The 19,905-nt window shown below is 42.7% G+C and overlaps 1 protein-coding gene across 1 annotated transcript in view; it reads right to left on the bottom strand.

Annotated features, from left to right (window-relative positions):
- Window positions 1-19,905, bottom strand: part of ARHGAP10 (Rho GTPase activating protein 10) — a 266,323-nt gene that overhangs the window by 21,029 nt on the left and 225,389 nt on the right. The gene's annotated exons all lie outside the window — the stretch shown is intronic.

Genomic DNA, 19,905 nt, shown 5'->3' with positions numbered 1-19,905 from the left:
AGTCAATCAAATTATATCCAAAATTACATTTACAAAGCAGCTTGAGAGTACTGGGTGTCCTGACTTTAAAGGTTTTGTTAGTGTTTTTTCAATCAAAGATGCTTAAAATACATCATAGATAATACACAGTGAGGAGTGTTTTCCCCGGGAGAAAATACAATGATCAAAATCAGATCAAATGGAAGATGAAAGCCTTAATAGCAGCCACAGTGACTTCCTAATCTCGAAGGAGCACTGTTATAAATTACAAGAACAAGTCAGAGCAGCACACTGGCCCCCAAGGTCCAACATCTCACTTCCTAGTCACCTGATAGTTCTTTTTTAAAATACGTTTTTATTAATTTTTTAGAGATAGGGAGAAAGAAACATAGATGTGAGAAACAGCAATTGCTTGCCTCCAGTATACACCCCAAGCAGGAACCGAACCGGCAACCTGGGCATGTACCCTGACCAGGAATTGAACCGGTGACCTTTGGGTGCACAGGCCATCTCTCAACTGAGCCACACCGGCCAGGGCACCTGATGGTTCTTTAAGACACTGCCAGTCACCACTTAGCACTTAATAAATTAAAAATTTTTAAGGGACCTTGTCTTCTGAGCTTGATTACAATTTAAAAGCCCAACTTATTAAAATCCCAGATACAGAGAAATTCCATTTCCCTGTGAACATTAGGGAGGATGTGATACAAGAATCGAGCCCAGGCAGTGACTCCAGAAGATGACATCAAACCAAAACTAAAAGGCACTTCAAAAATGGGTTGCATGATTCATTCATTCACAGAGGACCATTTTATGGAATATGTTTAGCATCATTTGTACACATTATGGTAGAAAATATGGAATATGGAAAAGAGAGGCCCCCAAGAGCAGTGGTTTCCCTCAGCTGATCTTCTTGCTGTCACAGTATCCCAGCTGCTATAGACACACATAAACAGCACCCATCAGGGCTTGAAACCCCCCTCAGCCAGACTGACACTCCCCTAAATATTAACTATTCTACTGCCTCGTAGAGGTAGCAACATTCTATTAAGGTGGCCCTGATTTGGCATTTGTTTTTTAGGTGATGGGTCTGGCCAACAAAGTGCAACATGGAAGCAGATAATACATAAGGTGGGAGTCCACACAATCAGGCACAAAGAGCTTCTAGCCAATCAAACCTTACATTTCTCCTCAGCCCTAAATCCTCGAAACAGAGCATGCAGGAATGCTAGGAGCAGCAAGGAACTTGCTCTCAGAAAGCCACCTCAGACAGCTTTCACTTCTAGGAACAGGAAAGCACATGAGAAATGCTGGGATCTAATTAAGCTAGATCCCAAGATGCTAATCTTAAAAATTGACTGTATGAAATCATTCTTAACAGGTGTACTGTTAATAAGGCGTATTTTTTCCAATAGATGGAATTACACATATCTACACAATAAAAGAGAAATATGCAAATTGACTGTCACTTCGCAATGCCCACCAGCCAATCAGGAGTGAGTATGCAAATTAACCACATCGCCTCTGTGGAGACTGACAGCAGGGAGGAGGCAGCTCCTAGCATGGCCTACTTGGCTGTCACCATGGCGACCCAGAAGCAGGCAAGCGCGGCCTGCAGGCAGCACCCAGCACAGCCTGCTTGGCAGTCGCCATGGTGTAGAGCAGGCAGGCCCTGCAGAGAACAGAGAACAACGGGGAGCGGGCCTAAGCCATCAGTAGGACATCCCCTGAGGGCTCCTGGATTGGAGAGGGTGCAGGTCAGGCTGAGGGACTCCCCCCTCCCCCGCACGAATTTCGTGCACTGGGCCTCTACTGTTGATAAATATGCAATTTGACATGTATGATATTTTGTTGTATTGACAACAAGCCTCAAAACTTCATATGTCAAATTTGCTGAAGGTGTTAACATCATAGATATTTTTACACTTAAATATGTCGAATTTCTTGCCAAAAAAAAAGAGCATTTGTAGGAAGTTTTAATTCATTACTTTATTTTGAAGAAAAGTGCTGCTGAATATTTTGGGAAGCTTATGGTGAACATGCTCCATCTCAAGATACTTGTGAATGCTGGTTTAAACACTTTAAAAGTGATGATTTCGATGTGAAAGACAAAGAACATCCAGGTCAACCGAAAAAGTTTGAAGACCAACAATTATAAGCATTATTGGATGAAGATGAGTGTCAATTTCAAAAACAACTTGAAGATTAAACATTGATCAGCAAACAATTTCCATTCGTTTACAAGCAATAGGAAAGATTTTAAAGGAAGGAAAATGGGTGCCACATCAACTGAACAAAAGACAAATGGAAAACCGAAAAGTCACCAGTAAAATGTTGCTTCAACGGCATGAAAAAAAGTCTTTTTTGCATCGATATGTGACTGGTGATGAAAAGTGGATTTATTTTGAGAATCCCAAATGCACAAAATCATGGGTTGATCCAGGTCAAACATCGACTTCAAGGCCAAATCGCTTCAGAAAGAAGACAATGCTCTGCATTTGATGGGATCAGGAAGGTGTGATGTATTATGAGCTTCTAAAACCAGGTGAAACCATTACTTCTGATCACTACCGACAACAAATAAACAATTTGAACCACGCTTTGATTGTAAATGACCAGAATGTTCCAGAAGACACGGCAAAGTAATTTTGCTTCATGATGACGCACCATCACACACTTCAAAGCCAGTTAAAGATACGTTAAAAGATCTTGCCTGGGAAGTATTAACCCACCCGCTGTATTCACCAGACCTTGCTCCTTCAGATTACCACTTGTTCCAATCGATGGCACACTCACTTTCTGAGCAGCACTTCAAAACGTACGAAGAAGTGGAAAATTGGGTCTCTGAATGGTTTGCCTCAAAACAAGAAAAGTTCTATTGGGACGGTATCCAAAAATTACCTGAAAGATGGGGGAAATCTAGCTAGCAATGGACACTACTTTGAATAAAGCACTTTTGATGTTTCTCTTGAAATTATCGTATTTTCTTTGATTACAAAATCAGCATTATTAACCAATACACCTGCTATTTAACTCTGACCCACTTTGCAACTAAGACTAAGGGAGAGAACCTTATAAATGGAAATCTAGAAAAGCTGAATTCATGGAAGTAGATGATGAAGGAACATCGAGCTCATTTGCAGAAAAGAACTAGATGGGCTTGAGCTATACAGGCACCAGGGAAGAAGTAGCCTGTGTTTCCTAGTGGGCTGTATCCCAGAACAAAAATAAATCAAAAGGAAGTTATAGTGGCCTATCATTGGGTTTAAACTTGGCCCTTCTGTGTGGGGCTGAATGACTCTAATTAGCTAAACACGTTTGCAGTGGGGGGCTTTAGAGATGATGGTGAAGGATGGAAGAAGGGATTCTTTATGGGGACAGTTATGGGAAGATACCTGGACGATTCCGTGCAGAAGGCTCTGGGAAGGAAGCGTTTTCTGAGCCTTTTCTTTCATGAGTGTGCTGTCAGGGAAGGTGTGAGATGTGGTGGGGCATAAGATGACCTGATGTCTGTGATCGGGTCTTCTCCCTGGTCTACGTCGCCCCGTAAGGCCTCACTCTGTCCCCATTCACAAATGTGCAACACTCTACAGCATGATTCCTCGTTCAGTGAAGTCACTTTTCTATGGCCCTTCACTACAAAAGTGTTTAGATAATCAGTCATTCGGCCCCACACAGAGGGGCCAAGTTCAAGACAAAAGAACTGAAACCCAGTGAAGACACTATGACTTCCTTTTGACTTATTTTTGTTCGGGGACACATTCCCCCTACCTCCTGGAAACACAGGCTACTTCTTCCCTCGTGCCTGGATAGCTCAAGTCCATCTCGCTCTTCTCTGCAAATGAGCCCAGGACCGTCAGGCCGCTCACCGGTGTTCCTCATCATGAGGAAGGGCTGTCTTCAAAACTAAGAACATTTCAAACAGAAGCCCAGCGTGGGGCCTGGCCTAAAGGAAACTCCTGAACATTTACCTGCACAACAGCTCCCACTTCAGGGCCTGGCTAGAAGTAGCAAAATAGGTTCAGCTCTGAAGCAGACGGATAACCTTAACATGAGTCAGACACACACACAGCTTGCTGGCTCCGGAGGCTGGATGCCAGCCCTCAGCTCTCTGGGCCCCATTCCCTGACTGCAGGGCATGACAGAGCAAAAGCAGCAAACAAGGGCCTGGGACCAGCTTACTCCCTGAATCAACCCCACAGGGAGAAACCTGTCAATGAGAAGCAACTGTGGGGAACTGGAGAGCCAGGGTCTAATGTTACTTTCAAAAGACACCTGAACTGTGTTTACAAATAGATACCCCAGCTCCGTGGTTGGCAAACTGCAGCTCGTGAGCCACATGCGACTCTTTGGCCCCTTGAGTGTGGCTCTTCCACAAAATACCACAGCCTGGGCGAGTCTATTTTGAAGAAGTGGCGTTAGAAGAAGTTTAAGTTTAAAAAATCTGGCTCTCAAAAGAAATTTCAATTGTTGTACTGTTGATATTTTGGCTCTGTTGACTATTGAGTTTGCCGACCACTGCCAGCTCATCCACACTGCCCCCAACCCTCTCCCCAAGCCAAATGACACAGCATAAACTGTCATTCAACAGATTACATCCCATTCTATTAGAATTTCTCTCTTCCTTCCCGCCATACAGTGGCGATCTGAACCCTCAGGTGAAAACAATATTGGTAGAGGGGAATATGTTTACACAAACTGATCAAACAAAGTGATACCTCACCCTACTTTCTGTGGGCAACAAAGGGCACATAATTCCTTTTGCCTTCACTATTCAGGAATGAGCTTATTTACTTGAGAATCATGGAACTCAGGGAACACCAACACCAAGCACATCAACAGTAAATACTCATGGGCATGTCTGAAACTTTAGTTCCCCAAAACCAAATCACTACTTTTTACCTTGAATGAAAAGAACACGATTTAAAAAACAAATTCTATGTTCAATGACTTCTGGAATGAAGATTTTAACTCCTATGAAACTAACGTGTACTTGAGAATTAAAGTCAGATACTTTCATCACTTTTCACATTTCATTTGAGTGTCACACAACTTCTTAGGTGTTGTACTTTAACAGGCTTCTACGGACAGAGTAATCACCTGTGAGCAGCGAAGTTGTTCCAAGTAAGTGAACACAAATGGTGCTGACCGGCTTTCCTAAGGAACAGACTCCAAGATAAGAAACTCACTAGAAGCAGAACTACCACTGTCGAGAAGAGAAAACGACCCTCATAACGCCCAGCTTAATTCCCACCCTCTCCACAGAGCGCCTGCACACCACCTTTCCTCCCTCTTCTCTCCTTTCTCACAACTGCAAGCAGAAATCAGGTTCGAATTGCACTGTCATCTAATGGTTTCCTGACCTGGTTTTACATCCCCATTTCTATTATGCATTTTTTGAGGATGGAGACTATGTCTCAATCTTGGTAATCCTTGAAGAACACAATGCAGAGCCAAACAAATCACAAGTCTTCAGAAAATACCGACAGTGGACTCACTTCCACGAGAAATATCATGAACACAGAAAGCCAATGCCCGTAGGAATTAAGAAGTGAAAAAAATCTACAAATCTCAAAGTAATGTTAAAAAATCTGCACCCAGCTGCCAATTATCATCTTCTCCCTGTTCAAGCCACACACATCTCTAACTTTCTATATTCAATCAACAAACATTTACGGAGCTTCTACTTTGTACAAGGCATACCACAGAGGCTGAGTTATAAAAGTGAAGAATCAGTCCCTAACCGAAGATGCTCGTAGCTTAGTGCGGAAGACAATCAGATAAAGACAAACAAGCAGAAGGAGGTGTATGTGGTAAACAGGGGTCCTCAAACTTTTTAAACAGGGGGCCAGTTCACTGTCCCTCAGACCGTTGGAGGGCTGGACTATAGTTTAAAAAAAAACTATGAACAAATTCACTGCGGGCCCGGGACAAGTCGGCTGCTAAGCAGGACAGGCAGCGGCACCCGGCGGGCCGGATAAATGTCCTCGGCGGGCCACATGTGGCCCACGGGCCGTAGTTTGAGGACGCCTGTAGGTAAGATGATTGTATCAAGCAGCTTTGAAATCCAAAGAATGGAATTTCCAAACCTGCCCAAGGTGGGAGTGAAAGACGTGGGAGTCAGGCAATGGGAATAGGAAAAAATTAGCACTAACCTTTTGAGAAAAAAAAAAAAAATCATAAAGATAAACAACCCAATTAAAAAATGGGCAATGAACCTAAATAGATACTTTTCGAAAGAGGACATAAGGCCAAGAGATGATTAGTGCTCAACGTCACTAATCATCTGAGAGATGCAAATCAAAATAACAATAAGGTACCATCTCACACCAGTCAGAACGGCTATCATCAACAAATCAACAAACGACAAGTACTGGCGAGGATGCGGAGAAAAAGGAACCCTCGTGCACTGCTGGTGGGAATGCAGACTGGTGCAGCACTGTGGAGAACAGTATGGAGTTTCCTCAAAAAACTAAAAATGAAACTCCCATTTGATCCAGTGATCCCACTTCTAGGAATATATCCCAAGAAACTAGAAACACCAATCAGAAAGGATATGTGCACTCTTATGTTCATAGCAGCACAATTCACCATAGCTAAGATTTGGAAACAGCCTAAGTGCCCATCAGCAGATGAGTGGATTAAAAAACAGTGGTACATCTACACAATGGAATACTATGCTGCTGTAAAAAGGAAGGAACTCCTACCATTTGCAACAGCATGGATGGACCTGGAGAGCATTATGCTAAGCGAAATAAGTCCGTCAGAGAAAGATAAATATCGATGATCTCACTCATTTGTGGAATATAATAAACAACATAAACTGATGAACAAAAACAGATCCAGAGACAGAGAAGCATCAATCAGATGCTCAAACCTCAGAGGGAAGGAAGGGGAGGGTGGGGGTAAGGGGAGGGATCAACCAAAGGACTTGTATGCATGCATATAAGCCTAACCAATGGACACAGACACCAGGGGGGGTGAGGACATGAGCGGGGGTAGAGGGGGAATGGGGTGATAAGGACACATATGTAATACCTTAATCAATAAAGAAAGAGAAAAAAAAGAAGTCTTACAAATAAATGCTAAAAAAAACAAACCCTCACAGAGAAAATATCAAGACTGGAAGCACAGAAATAAGCAGGTGGCAGTTTTCAGAGCTACAAGTAGTTGGATTTGACTCTAGAGAATAAGGTGAATAGCCAGAGTGTGAAGGAGGGTGAAGTTCTGGATATACCAAGGTATTTGAATTTGTTCTACAGGCATTAGGAGGTTATTGCTGAGATAAAGAGAAGAAGTGATATGATCCAGAGAATGGATTCTAGTACTGCAGTCATTAGAATTCTCTGAATAAAGGTGAAGGGGAAAGGGGGAACCTAAGATGACCTTCAAATTCTTGACTTAGGGAATAAAAAGACTTGGTTCTGAACCAAAGCACTTAGGTGAACCTGGAGGAGGCAAAAGGGGAGGAAGGAAGGTAGAAAGAAGGTAGGAGAGAAGGCTACAACTCATCAGACCCATGTTTACACACACCAAACCCTCCTTCACGATGCGCCACAATTCTAAGAGCACAGACAAAACTAACACATCAGCAAATGCAACAACAAAACTACTCAGAGATTTAGAGCTTTGTACTATGTAGAACAGAAGTGGAACTGCCAACATCCAAGGCCCAGAAGAAATAAATTGAAAGAAAGAAATATTTAAAGACATAATGACCAATTTATCAAAATTAAAAAAATTTCAAAGACCTCAATCCAAAGGATTCAGAGTGCCAAACAGGGAAATAAAAAAAAAAAATCCTGTTTTAAGATACATTATTGCAAAATTTAAGAATCCTATATAATAAAAGGGTAATATGCAAATTAACCCTAACAGCGGAACTACCAGGAACGACCAGTCACTATGACATGCACTGACCACCAGGGGGCAGATGCTCAACACAGGAGCTGCCCCCCTGGTGGTCAGTGCACTTCCACAGGGAGAGCGCCACTCATCCAGAAGCCGGCTCATAGCTGGCCAGCACAGCAGCAGTGGCGGGAGCCTCTCCCACCTCTACGGGCAACGCTAAGGATGTCCCCCAAGGGGTCCCCAGGGCTGAGGGACACCCCCCCCCAGTGCACAAATTTTCATGCACTGGGCCTCTAATATTTAAAAAAAAAATAAAACCTGAAAGAGCAAATCACATAAAAAAAACACACACAGACTGACATTAGAGTTCTTAAAAGCATCAATGAATGCACAATATTGAAATAATATATTTAACGTATCAAAGAATTTTGAACATAGAATTATCTCACATTTAGATGTGAGGCCATAAAAAAAGTATTACACATAAATACCCAGGTTTGCACACAAAGAACTATATTGATAATACACAAAGAAAAATAATATGAGATGTTCAACAAACTTGATAATGTCTACTGTTGTCTTTTTTTTAAACTCTAGGGCAAAAGAAAAGGTAAAAACACAAGCAAAATTATCCAAAACCCAAATTCTGGAAAATATCAACATGATGGGGTGGACAGCCCAGAGAGAGATGACAGTGGAAAGAGAAATATAAATAATTTAGTTTAAAAAATCAACAGATAAATGAGATTATAAATCCCCAAATAAGGGAAACCTTAAAAACAAAACAGACCATGTCATTGGAAATAGCAGAATCACATTTGCTTTTTTGAAGAGAAGGCAGGAAAGAAAAAATCATGTATCAAAATTCATTAAATAAACATAAAATGACAGAAATCCTAACATAATAGTAATTACAATATATATAAATGGATTTAACTCACCAATTACAAAAGCAGTGACTCTCCAAACGTATATTTTAAATCCAACAATATGTTAACTACAAGAAACATGCTTAAAACAAAACAAAGATAGAGAGAAAAAAGATAGATATACCAGGCAAATGTGAACCAAAGAAAGATAGTGATCTTAATAATCTGCATGAGAGACAGAGTCATTTTATATTGATAAAAAGACAAGATGATCAAACAAGAAAAAAAGCATCTAAATGATACAGCCTCAAGGAACAAATAGAACCATGAGGAGAAACAGAAAATTCAACAATTGTAATTGGAGATTTTAACACACTCCTCTCAGATACTGCTATGAGCTAGGAAAAAAAGACATTAGAAAAAAAAAAAAAGACAAGGTCTCTGTAATCAAAAATACAAAGCTGATCCACTTTACACACATACCATACACCTAACACATCGAATATTTATGAAGGAAGACTGAAGTCTTAAAGAATTCCAAAGAATAAATATCATGCATACCAGACAAAACATTCTCAGGCCAAAATTGCAAAGTATTTAAAACCTAAATACTTAGATGTTACCTTTTCCATATGCTGATAAACTAAGTGTGGTTAAAAAGAGAATCACAATAAAAATTAAGAAAAAATTTATAACTCAGGACAATAAAAACATTTCTATCAAAATTTGTGAAACACAGCAAAATAATACCAAAGAGAATTTTATAGCTTGAAAAGGAAACAGAAAAGGTTCAGAATATTTTTATGCCACATTGAAGTAGGCAAACTTCCTACATAATAATAATCAAAGAAGAGTCACCATGACTGTTTAAATACTGAAATTAAATTCAGTCAGGGTGAACTCCCAATAAAACTAAAATTTACTAAAATATATTCGATGTCCTTTTTATTTTAGTTTATTTACTCAACAGGGATTACTTGAATTCTATAAACAATTATACACAGGCTATTCCATAAAGTAAAAAGCTAATACTCCTAACTATTATTTCTTATTAGAGGCCCGATGCACGGAATTCTGCAAGGGGCTCAGCCCTCATAGCCCTGGCCGGCCCTTGCAGCCCCGGCTTCATCCGGATGGTCATCTGGAAGGTCGTCCAGAAGGTCGTTCTGCTGTTCGGTCTAATTAGCAAATTAGCTCATTATTATAGAAGATTATCTGCTGGTATATAAGACTTTCTCCCAAATCACAGTGGACATTGATGAGAAAATGTGGTTTAATGTATAAAAACTCACCTTAAATACAAAGTAATAAATCACAAAACTAAACATAATCTACTTTACTTTTGAAAGTAGCTTCAACTAAAATCAGGTGGGCTTTGCCCAGCTGGCATGGCTTAATGGTTGAGCATTGACCTATGAACCAGGGGGTCATGGTTTGATTCCTGATCAGGGCACATGCCTAGGTTGTGGGTTTGATCCCCAGTGTGGGATGTGCAGGAGACAGCTGATCCATGATTCTCTCTCATCACTGATGTTTCTATCTCTCCCTCTCCCTTCCTCTCTGAAATCAATAAAATATATATTAAACAAATAAATCGATAGATAAATAAATAAGATTTAAGAATCAGATGAGCTCTTAGCAGCAGGGGGTGAACAAAGCTGCTCTGATTAACTTCGCTCCATGCCCCTCTCCCCTTGTGCCTGGACTCATGCTCCTGTCATTCTGTGTTTTCCATCTTTTAAATGGGGCTGACCAATAATAAGCAATGATGTCTTGCTTAGAGTAGTTCAGCTTCTCCTTTGCCCAAATGGTGTGCCTGCTCTGACGATGCTCTCTCCACTGAAGGGAAGGATATCCTTAAAGACAAGCATTCTCTGGGTAAAAGTCAAAGTAGCAGCCAGACTAACTGATCTGGGAACGAAGCGGAAAGGAAGAGGTTTAAAACTGGGAGGAAATTATGAAATGCTGTAGTCGGAGCAGAGTTTTATTTGTTTGTTTTGCTAGCTTATATAAGCCTATTCAAAGCATAACCTCTGAACTAAGCAGGAAACATTCATGCTGCCCTAGTTTCTACCACCATGTGGCAGATGTTCTGACATCAATAAAATCTCCTTCATACCATAGTGGTCTTTCCTCCAAATGTTACGTAGGACATAGGGGGTACTAAAACGGAGAGGGGTGTCTAGAATCAAGAACAATACTCCAAAATTCATGTCATAGATACTCTGACTTACTTTGCTATAATATAGTCTGAGTAGCTATATTTTACCATGTCAAAACTGGTTCCTGATGCTGCACTGACAAGTGTAAATTAGAATGAGCCAACACTCATTTCTCCTCCCCTCAGCTCAAAATGCTGTTGAACTTGACATTGTAAATAAAACCAAGTGCTGAACAGCCAATATGGAAGTGATCTGTAAAAATAAAGCTAACTCTATCTAGAAGCTGGTGAGAAGCTCCAGATATATGAAACAGTAGCAAGAAAACATGTCTCCACCCATTTCCTTTTTTTCTTGTTTTTTGTTAATCCTTACACGAGGATATTTTTCCATTGTTTTTTGGTTTGTTTTTGTTTTTGTTTTTTTTAGAGAGAGTGGAAGGGAGGGGGATAGACAGAGAGAGACACATTGACGTGAGGGAGACACACTGATTGGTTGCCTCCTGCACCGCCCCCCCCCCCACCACCACCAGAATTAAACCCGGGACCCTTTAGTCTGCAGGCCTGTGCTCTCTCCACTGAGCAAAATCAGCTAGGACTCTGCTGATTTTCATAAAGTCTACCTGATAGATAGGATGGGGCCAACAATGGAATCTTATGGCTGATGGAGATCAAAGGCTATAGCTATTTATTCTTCAATAATCAGTGCATGGGAAGAGTAGCATGCACAAAGCAAGGCTGTTCCCCGGAATATGGTTAATATAGGTCAAAGTGGATTGCCTGACTCATGAGAACTAAGACATCATAGAACTGTCAGACTAGATCAGGACAACTCATCTTTTAACAAGGAATTCCACTTTTAACAAAGACACCCAAGGACACTCTAGTTGCACATGGCCTCACCCTTCCAACCCAAGTCTGCTTGCTTTCCTATTACGGGTGAAACTGTGGTGGATAGTGAAACATCCAAGCGTTCCACCTCTGATAAAGGAGCTTGGCTTCCAGAGCAGCTTGCCACTCACTACAGCACCAAAGGGAGGATCACAGTTGCGTCCGGTATGTTGTTTTGCATCTTGTCCTTGGCACAGGCATCCCATAATTATTAACTTACAAACACAGGGGTGGCCAGATGCCCAACTTTCCTGCAAGGCTGAGGAAAATGGGGAATGACCACACCCAAATATCACAGAAGACAGCATGTCTTGCCTAGCTGGATTATCTCAGAGGGCTGCATCCAAGTAGGCCACTCCTTGGATACGGAAGAAAGGTGAACAGACTTGTTTCTTCACAACCTACTCTCATGCTTGGCTGGGCCAGAACCTCGTGGAGTTCATGACCTTCTCTAAATGGAAGCTGTGGTGTACACGCAGAATGGCTGGTGCACAGCAGAGCAGCTTCTGAGCAGCAGGCCTGACAAAAGATGTGGCCAGATCCAAAGCCCAAGGGGCACCCAACCAGCCAAAGAAAATCCAGCACTCCCTTCACATCTCTCTATATGCAGTCGACTTGAACTCAAATGGCCAGGTAATGGCAATAACTTGCTTTAAGAGGCACTATCACCCTGGCAGGTATGCTCAATGGTTAGGCCGCAGGGGTCCTCAAACTACGGCCCGCGGGACATTTATCCGGCCCGCCGGGTGCTGCTGCCAGTCCCGGGCCCGCAGTGCGCATAGGAATTTGTTCATAGTTTTTTTTAAAAACTATAGTCCGGCCCTCCAACGGTCTGAGGGACAGTGAACTGGCCCCCTGTTTAAAAAGTTTGAGGACCCCTGGTTAGGACATCGGCCCACATACCAAAAGGTCCAGGCTTCAATTCCCTGTTAAGGGCACCTGAGTTTCAGGTTTGCTCCCACCCCTGGTCGGGGCACCTGTGGGACACAACCAATTGATATGGCTCTCTCACATCTCTCTCTTTCTCTCTCCCTCCCTCTCTCCCTCCCTCCCTCCCTCCCTCCCTCCCTCCTTTCTTTCCTCCCTCCCTCTCTCCCTGGCCCTTCCTCCCTCCATTCCACTCTCTCTGGAAAAGCAATGGGAAAAATATCCTCAGGTGAGGATTAACAAAACAAACAAACAAAAAAGAAGCACTATCCATGGTGGCATTAAACAGGTGGTGGTATTAAACAGGTAAGATCTATAGAAGAAAAAAAAAGTCCTAAGTAAGAAAAAAATTAAAGTTGATATATTTTTTAGGCCAAGAATCAATTCTTATCCTTCTCAAAACATAGCCCAGAAGATTTACATCATAGTATATTGTACATTAGTTCACCTTAAATGAAGAAGTATACACGGAAGGGGAAGGGGGAGGGGAAGGGGAAAGTGGAGGGGGAGGGGGAGGGAAAAGGAAGGGGAGAGAAGAGAAGTTAGTTCCTTCCTTAAACTAATTAGAATAATAAAGATAGGTTAGGGAACTCAAAGTTTGACTTTAAAAGTGAACTTTTGAATTGCTAATGTAATTGGGTAGCTCTCTTTAAAGGGCAAACCCAACACTACCACTCAAAGGGAATTCTTTCCTTCCATAGAACAGTAGGTGGTAAATGATGACTGTTAAAACAAAACAACACAGTCTAGATTCTTTGATCAGAAAATCATCCCTAAGTTTTACATTAGGGAAAGGGGCAGGGGGTACAAGAAATTATCCCTGCCAAATGCCCATTAAGGAAAGAGAGCTAATTGTGTTTCTCAGCAGTGGGAGGTGCACGAGAGACAGGTTATAATTGCCGAGTGGAAGGAAAGGTTTCTAAAGTCCCACTTAGCCCCATTCTCAGTTCCACTGCAAGTTAAAGCTATGTCATGCTGGGTGGGGGGCAAGATGTCCCAGTTCCTCTCAGTCCATTTTGCCCTTGTCAAACAAGACCAATCATAAGGAAACTAAGTAACAGGCAGATTCATGACAGGCAGTGGCTAGATGAGACTAATTGAATCAGATAATACAATTTATCCAGCTGAAATCACAACTGCAAAAGGGATATGTGACTCTCCGTGGAACCTCTCACCTCAATCGCAAAAGCACAAAAACAAAACTACATATAGATATGTATTCCCCTCCCCAAAAAATAAAACTGAATAAGAGAAAAAGCAACTCCTGAACTAGAAATTAACATGTCTCATTAAGACATGAAAAGATGTAAATGACATTGCCATAAAATGATACTGCAGATTTTATTTTCTATTGTCAAAGGTTTAAAAAATAAAGCACATGCTAGCCCCAAAGAGCTATTAGATAGCTAAGATGTGCCAAAAGTGTATGCTAGAAAGAGCTAAGGAGGGAATCGGCTGCACTATAATCACACTAGTGGCCTGGTGCACAAAATTCGTGCACAGGCAAGGGGGTGTCCCTCAGCCCAGCCTGCACCCTCTCCAATCTGGGCCCCTCAGGGGATGTCCAACTACTGGCAGTTGGGGCATCTCTCTCACAATCTGGGACTGCTGGCTCCTAACCACTCATCTGCCTGCCTGCCTGATCACCCCTAACTACTCTATCTGCTGGCCTGCTCACCCCCAACTGCCCCCCCTGCCAGCCTGCTTGACCCCAACTTCCCCCCCTGCCAACCTGATCACCCCAACTGCCCTCCCCTCCTGGCCTGATTGCCCCTAACCGCCTTGGACCTGCCACTATGGCTTTGTCCAGAAGGACATCAGAAGGTCTCCCGGTCTAATTAGCATATTACCCTTTTATTAGTATAGAAGATAGATAGAGGCCTGGTGCACGGGTGGGGGCCTGCTGGTCTGCTCTGAAGGGTGGGGGGTGGGGCCGGCCTGGGCAAGGGGCCTGGGGCGGTTTGCAGGCTGGCCACGCCCCCATCGGGGTGGGGTCCTCAATGGGGGGCAAGGCCAGCCTGGGTGAGGGGCTGAGGGCCTTTTTCAGGCTGGCCACACACCCATCGGGGAGGGGGTCTCTGCTGGGGGGCATAGCCAGCCTGCGCAAGGGGCTGATGGCCATTTGCAGGCTGGCCACACCCCCATCGGGGTGAGGATCCCTGCTGGGGGGCGTGGCCGGCCTGGGCGAGGGAGGGGCTGAGGGCCATTTGGGGGGTGGTTTGCAGGCCGCCAAGCCCCCGGCTTTGTCTGGAAGATCTCCAGAAGGTCTCCTGATCTAATTAGCATATTACTCTTTTATTAATATAGATAACATAAAAACAGATTCTGTCAGAACCTCAGAGCAGCAGCTAATAAGCGTTAGGTTACAACTCCAAGAACCACCTCTACTTCTTGAGGTTGACTGAAGTCGGTAGCAATCCTATATAATAAAAGGCCAGCCACCATAAGCATAATGACCGGAACGACCAGAGACCAGAACCACCACAGCCCCTTGCCGGGCTGGCCCCACCCCCAAGCAAGTGGTTAGGGGCAATCAGGCAGGCAGGCAAAGTGGTTAGGGGTAACCAGGCAGGAAGACCAGCAGTTAGGGGTGATCAGGTAGGCAGGCAAGTGATTAGGGGTGATCAGGTAGGCAGGCCAGTGGTTAGGGGCAATCAGGTAGGCAGATGGCCCCTGCAGGGCTGGCCCTGCCCCCCAGCAAGCAATTAAGGGTGATCACATAGGCAGGCAAGTGGTTAGGGGTAATCAGGTAGGCAGGCCAGCAGTTAGGGGCAATCAGGTAGGCAGATGGCCCCTCGCAGGGCTGGCCCCACCCCCCAGCAAAGAAAGAGGGAGGCCCAGGCTACCAGCGGCGACTCTGTGGCAGGTGTGCAGCTGGCCAGTGATCACCCCACAGAGGGAGGCCCAGGCCAGCCAAACCATCGCACCCCATGCCTGTCGCCTGCAGAGGGAGGCCACTGGTGGCAGGGGAGGTGGGGGACAGCACTGCACAGATGGCAAGCAGTGGCAGCAGCGGGAGTGGGGCCAGCTGCCTACAGCCAGGGGAAGGAAAGCCCGATAGGCCCTGATTTCAGGCCAGGCCTAGGGACCCTATCCGAGGGGTCCAGGATTGTAAGAGGGTGCAGGCCAGGCTGAGGGACCCGCCCGAGTGCATGAATTTTCATGCACCAGGCCTCTAGTTCAATTATAGAATGAATAAGACAGGTTCAGTTGCAATGTCAACAGAAGTCAAAGCAAATTGCTCTCCTCTAGAAAGCAGAGAGCATTTTTATATCATAATCCCAGACCAGAGGCATTATTTACAGACTGAGACTTCTGCCCACATAAAGAAACAAAAAATATAACTACCATGTACTACTATTCTTAGGAAACAAAAAGTTAATCAGATACCATCTTCCATAAACTTCTGAGGGAGGCTGACAACTGTGACAGCCCAGGAAATTCAGAACAAGTGCTGGGAACAGACTCCAGCCCAGGGAGACAATGAAGGCTACTGGACTACTAGCCATTTACCTATGCTCCTCCCCACCATTCTTCTCACATAAGAATGTTAATTACTGCCTGGCCAGTGTGGCTCAGTGGTTGAACATTGACCTATGAACCAGGAGGTCATGGTATGATTCCTGGTCAGGGCACATGCCCGGGTTGCAGGCTCAATCCCCAGTGTGGGGCGTGCAAGAGGCAGCTGATCAATGATTCTCTCTCATCATTGATGTTTCTATCTCTCTCTCCCTTTTCCCTTCCTCTCTGAAAGCAATAAAAATACATTTTAAGAAAAGAATGTTAATTACTATCAATTCGCAGATTAAGACACTGGTGACCAATGAACCTATTTATTACACTGGACAGAAACCAAAAGACTCAGTTTCATTTTCTATGAAAGTATATGTTTAAGCCCTCTGCTTCATACGTCAGGCCCTCAGGAAAATAGAAACTAAAATTCTGAAGGATTTACTACCTGGATGGTGTATAGCCATTAACACATTTGTTCTTGGCAAAAAACACATAAAATTTTATTGCCCCAAACTCATGAGGCGTAGAGGAGAATTTGTCGAGATCATAAAAGACAGCAAGAAGTGACAGAGATTTAAATCCAGGTTAGTCTGAATCCAAACTTAACCACAAATAATTCTACCACTCAATAAAATTAGTTGCTGCCTAAGTACTTCCAGTGATAGAGGTTCCCCAAAATGCTAGGACAACGTGCTTCTGAGAGAGCAGCCCAGGTAGAAGGTGAAAGACGTATTAGCTCGAACAGGAAATCGCTAAGCAGCAAGAGCTACCCTTTCTCAACGTGGCGCTAATAAAGTCTCTTCACGTCAACTCATGCAAGAGGGACTCCATAACCTTCTTACTAGGGCTCTGCTTTAATTCGTTCCACTTGGAATTGGCCACGCTGAGATAAAACACCTTCTCCTTCAAGATTTCTGCTCATCTTCCTGGCTACCAAAGAGAACGATTCAAATCAGTCACTCTTGACAGCCTTTAAAATTTCTATTTCGTTCAGGATAAACAATACTTCGGTTGGTTTGAAAAGATGTTTCTTAGACAGCCTGGCTACCTCCTACGCTGTAAGCGTTTCAAAGAGGGCTATAAAGAGAGTGACAGCTGCCTGCATTCAGAACTAGAAATTAAAATACAAGCTATTAGAAGTGAAGAAAAAACCCACACCGCAGGGAGACAAGCTTTAAAGAATTTCTCTCTCTCCTATAAATCCCAGTTACCTGCCATGAACTTATTTTCACCACAGAAGCAGCTATATACTTTATAAAGGCGTTAAATACACTTTCTTTTTCCCCCGCCACAGAAAGGGGGAAATGTTCACCCCACGCAGAAGCAGAGTGAAGATTATACAGGAAGTCATATAACAAGTCGCCTTGTGCTTTGTCACTAACGTTAGGGGGGCGCTGGTGTTCTGGAAGGTTTCTGGGGGGAGGACGATGCAGGGGAGGTGGCTCCCATGATGCATGGGGGCACACCACAACTCAATTCCAGCCCTGAAATTGCTGAGTGCCTTTTCCAACCCATTGATCTCAACATTGTAAAATTGAGTTAAGAAATAATCTGTCTACATATACTGTCACTGATTCAAACCTGGTCTTAGACTTCATTTCACAACACAGTAATTCCATGTCAAGGAATCATAACATTGCAAGAAGTCTTGGCACTCAGAAAGTTATTACCCAGAGCCCACCTTTGAAGTGTCATGCAAAAAAAAAGGGATAAGAATCAGAAGATCACCAAGCTTAAAACAAAGATATGCTTGTGTCTGGGTACTTGGGTTGATTATAATTCTGTGTCAAGAGGATGAGATATATCTAAAAGGAAACATCAATCACTATAGAATGTGTCACTAAAAATCCATGTCAACAATGGTTTTAAAGTGATTCTTCTCGCACAGAAGTGTCCTGGTAACATTTTGGGGAGGACAGGGTAGTTGCAATTCACTTACAGAAGCATGTTTTCACAAAGGCAATTTTTAAAGATACTCTCTTGGGAACTGAGATTATTGAGTACCCAGCCTGTTACTGTGGCCTTCCTGATTCCTACAGACAACATTTGTCCTGCTCTGGTTTCAGAGACTGATCCCCATCAGGACATGTTCCTCCTCGGGACAGAAGGAGCATGATCATGCTTCACTGCACATCGACAGGCGCATTTTCACGTTTTTGCTTATAAGGCTCTGCATCCATCACTGCAGCGCCACAGTAACACATGTTCAACAGAACGTGCCGCAATTAGCACAGCCAAGATAAGGGTGGGAAAGTGCCAACCCAACAGTACCCAAGTCACACCCACTCTAAAACAGCTTAAATCCTGCCAGCTGAGTTGCAAGAGGAGTTTGTTTTTGACTCACTATAAATCATATTTTGATGTTGCTTCAATAAATAAACTGCTCCATCATGTATTTAAAAAAGATGGGCACCGAAGACATAATTACCCAAGCAGACACAAATAAGAACAAGTCCTGTGACTGTCTAGTTCTGTTTAAAATTAAAGCTAGCATAAAGGGAGAAAGGGAGAGCTTAGTAAAAATTCAGATGGTAATATTCTCTTCCACTTCCAAAAACTTCTTTAAGAAAATGTTTCTGCCTTGAATGGAAAATAACAAAGAATAAATCTCATAGAGCCTCATGAACTTTCCTCGTATTGGGGGCATTACAATGAACACAAGCCTCTCTTGGCATAGAAGCAGTAAGGACAAATTTGGAGTTAACAAAGATACAACATACACTAAACATTTTCAGAGTTGCTTCACTACCAGCTCAAGAGAAATAAAAACACAAGGTAACTTCAGAATGAAATGAAAGCCTCTGACTTTTCATCTTCTTTTTAGCAGATAGAGGTCTACATCATATTTTGATATTTCACAACTGACTTAGCCAAATCAACTCAGCTTTGAAGTTTGTGAGATAATTCAATGCTACATAAAAATGAAGAATACAGCTTCTACGAAATAATGAAAGACAAGAATTTCAGTAAATATTTAATAGCTGCTCTATGTAAAGAAATCTAGCTAGATACTATATCCTTTTAAGGCCATAATATTCATCAACGAAGATCCATAGGCAAGTACCTAGAATTTTAAAGTCTTAATCATATATTACAAAGAAGAATAATGAGCACTGTATATGTGGTATGGCTAAATGTGCTAAAGCCAATTAAAGTCTTTATCGAAGTAAAGATACTAAATATGGTTAATTAAACTGATCATCTCTCAATTGGGAGTGCAGTGGGGTTAAATATGACATAATAAAAGTCATGTCTAACAGCAGAGTTTCTCTCCTACTTCATGACAGTTTGGATTCTCTGATTACAGACTCATGCTAACAGTCTTCCTGAATCTTTGCTAATAATGACTTTTTGATCCGTCTGATGTTAAACTGAAACCAAATGAGTATTGTCCAGGGTTGGCTATTTGGTACACCACAGTTTCATACCCTAACAAAGTAGAAGATGAAATAACACACCACAAACCACTTCTCTCAAATACCAAATCTGTGACCAAATCAGTGCTGAGAAAATCCCTAGTTATCCACTTTAGGTCCCTGAATCCTGGCCGATAATCTACCAAAGTTTTAAGTAAAAATTATTTGTCCTGGATTTTGTTAAAGTGAATTTACCTTATACTACAGCGAATAAATGTGGGGGGTGGTGGGGAGGAGAAGGACATATTTTCATTTAAATTTTCTATCAGACTGATATAAACTAAAACATTTGGAAAAATAA

The sequence above is a fragment of the Plecotus auritus genome (genome assembly GCF_963455305.1).
Source record: "Plecotus auritus genome assembly, chromosome: 6".
Classification (NCBI taxonomy): domain Eukaryota; kingdom Metazoa; phylum Chordata; class Mammalia; order Chiroptera; family Vespertilionidae; genus Plecotus; species Plecotus auritus.
The sequence above is the reverse complement of the archived record's forward strand: the minus strand, read 5'-3'. Positions and strand labels throughout refer to the sequence as shown.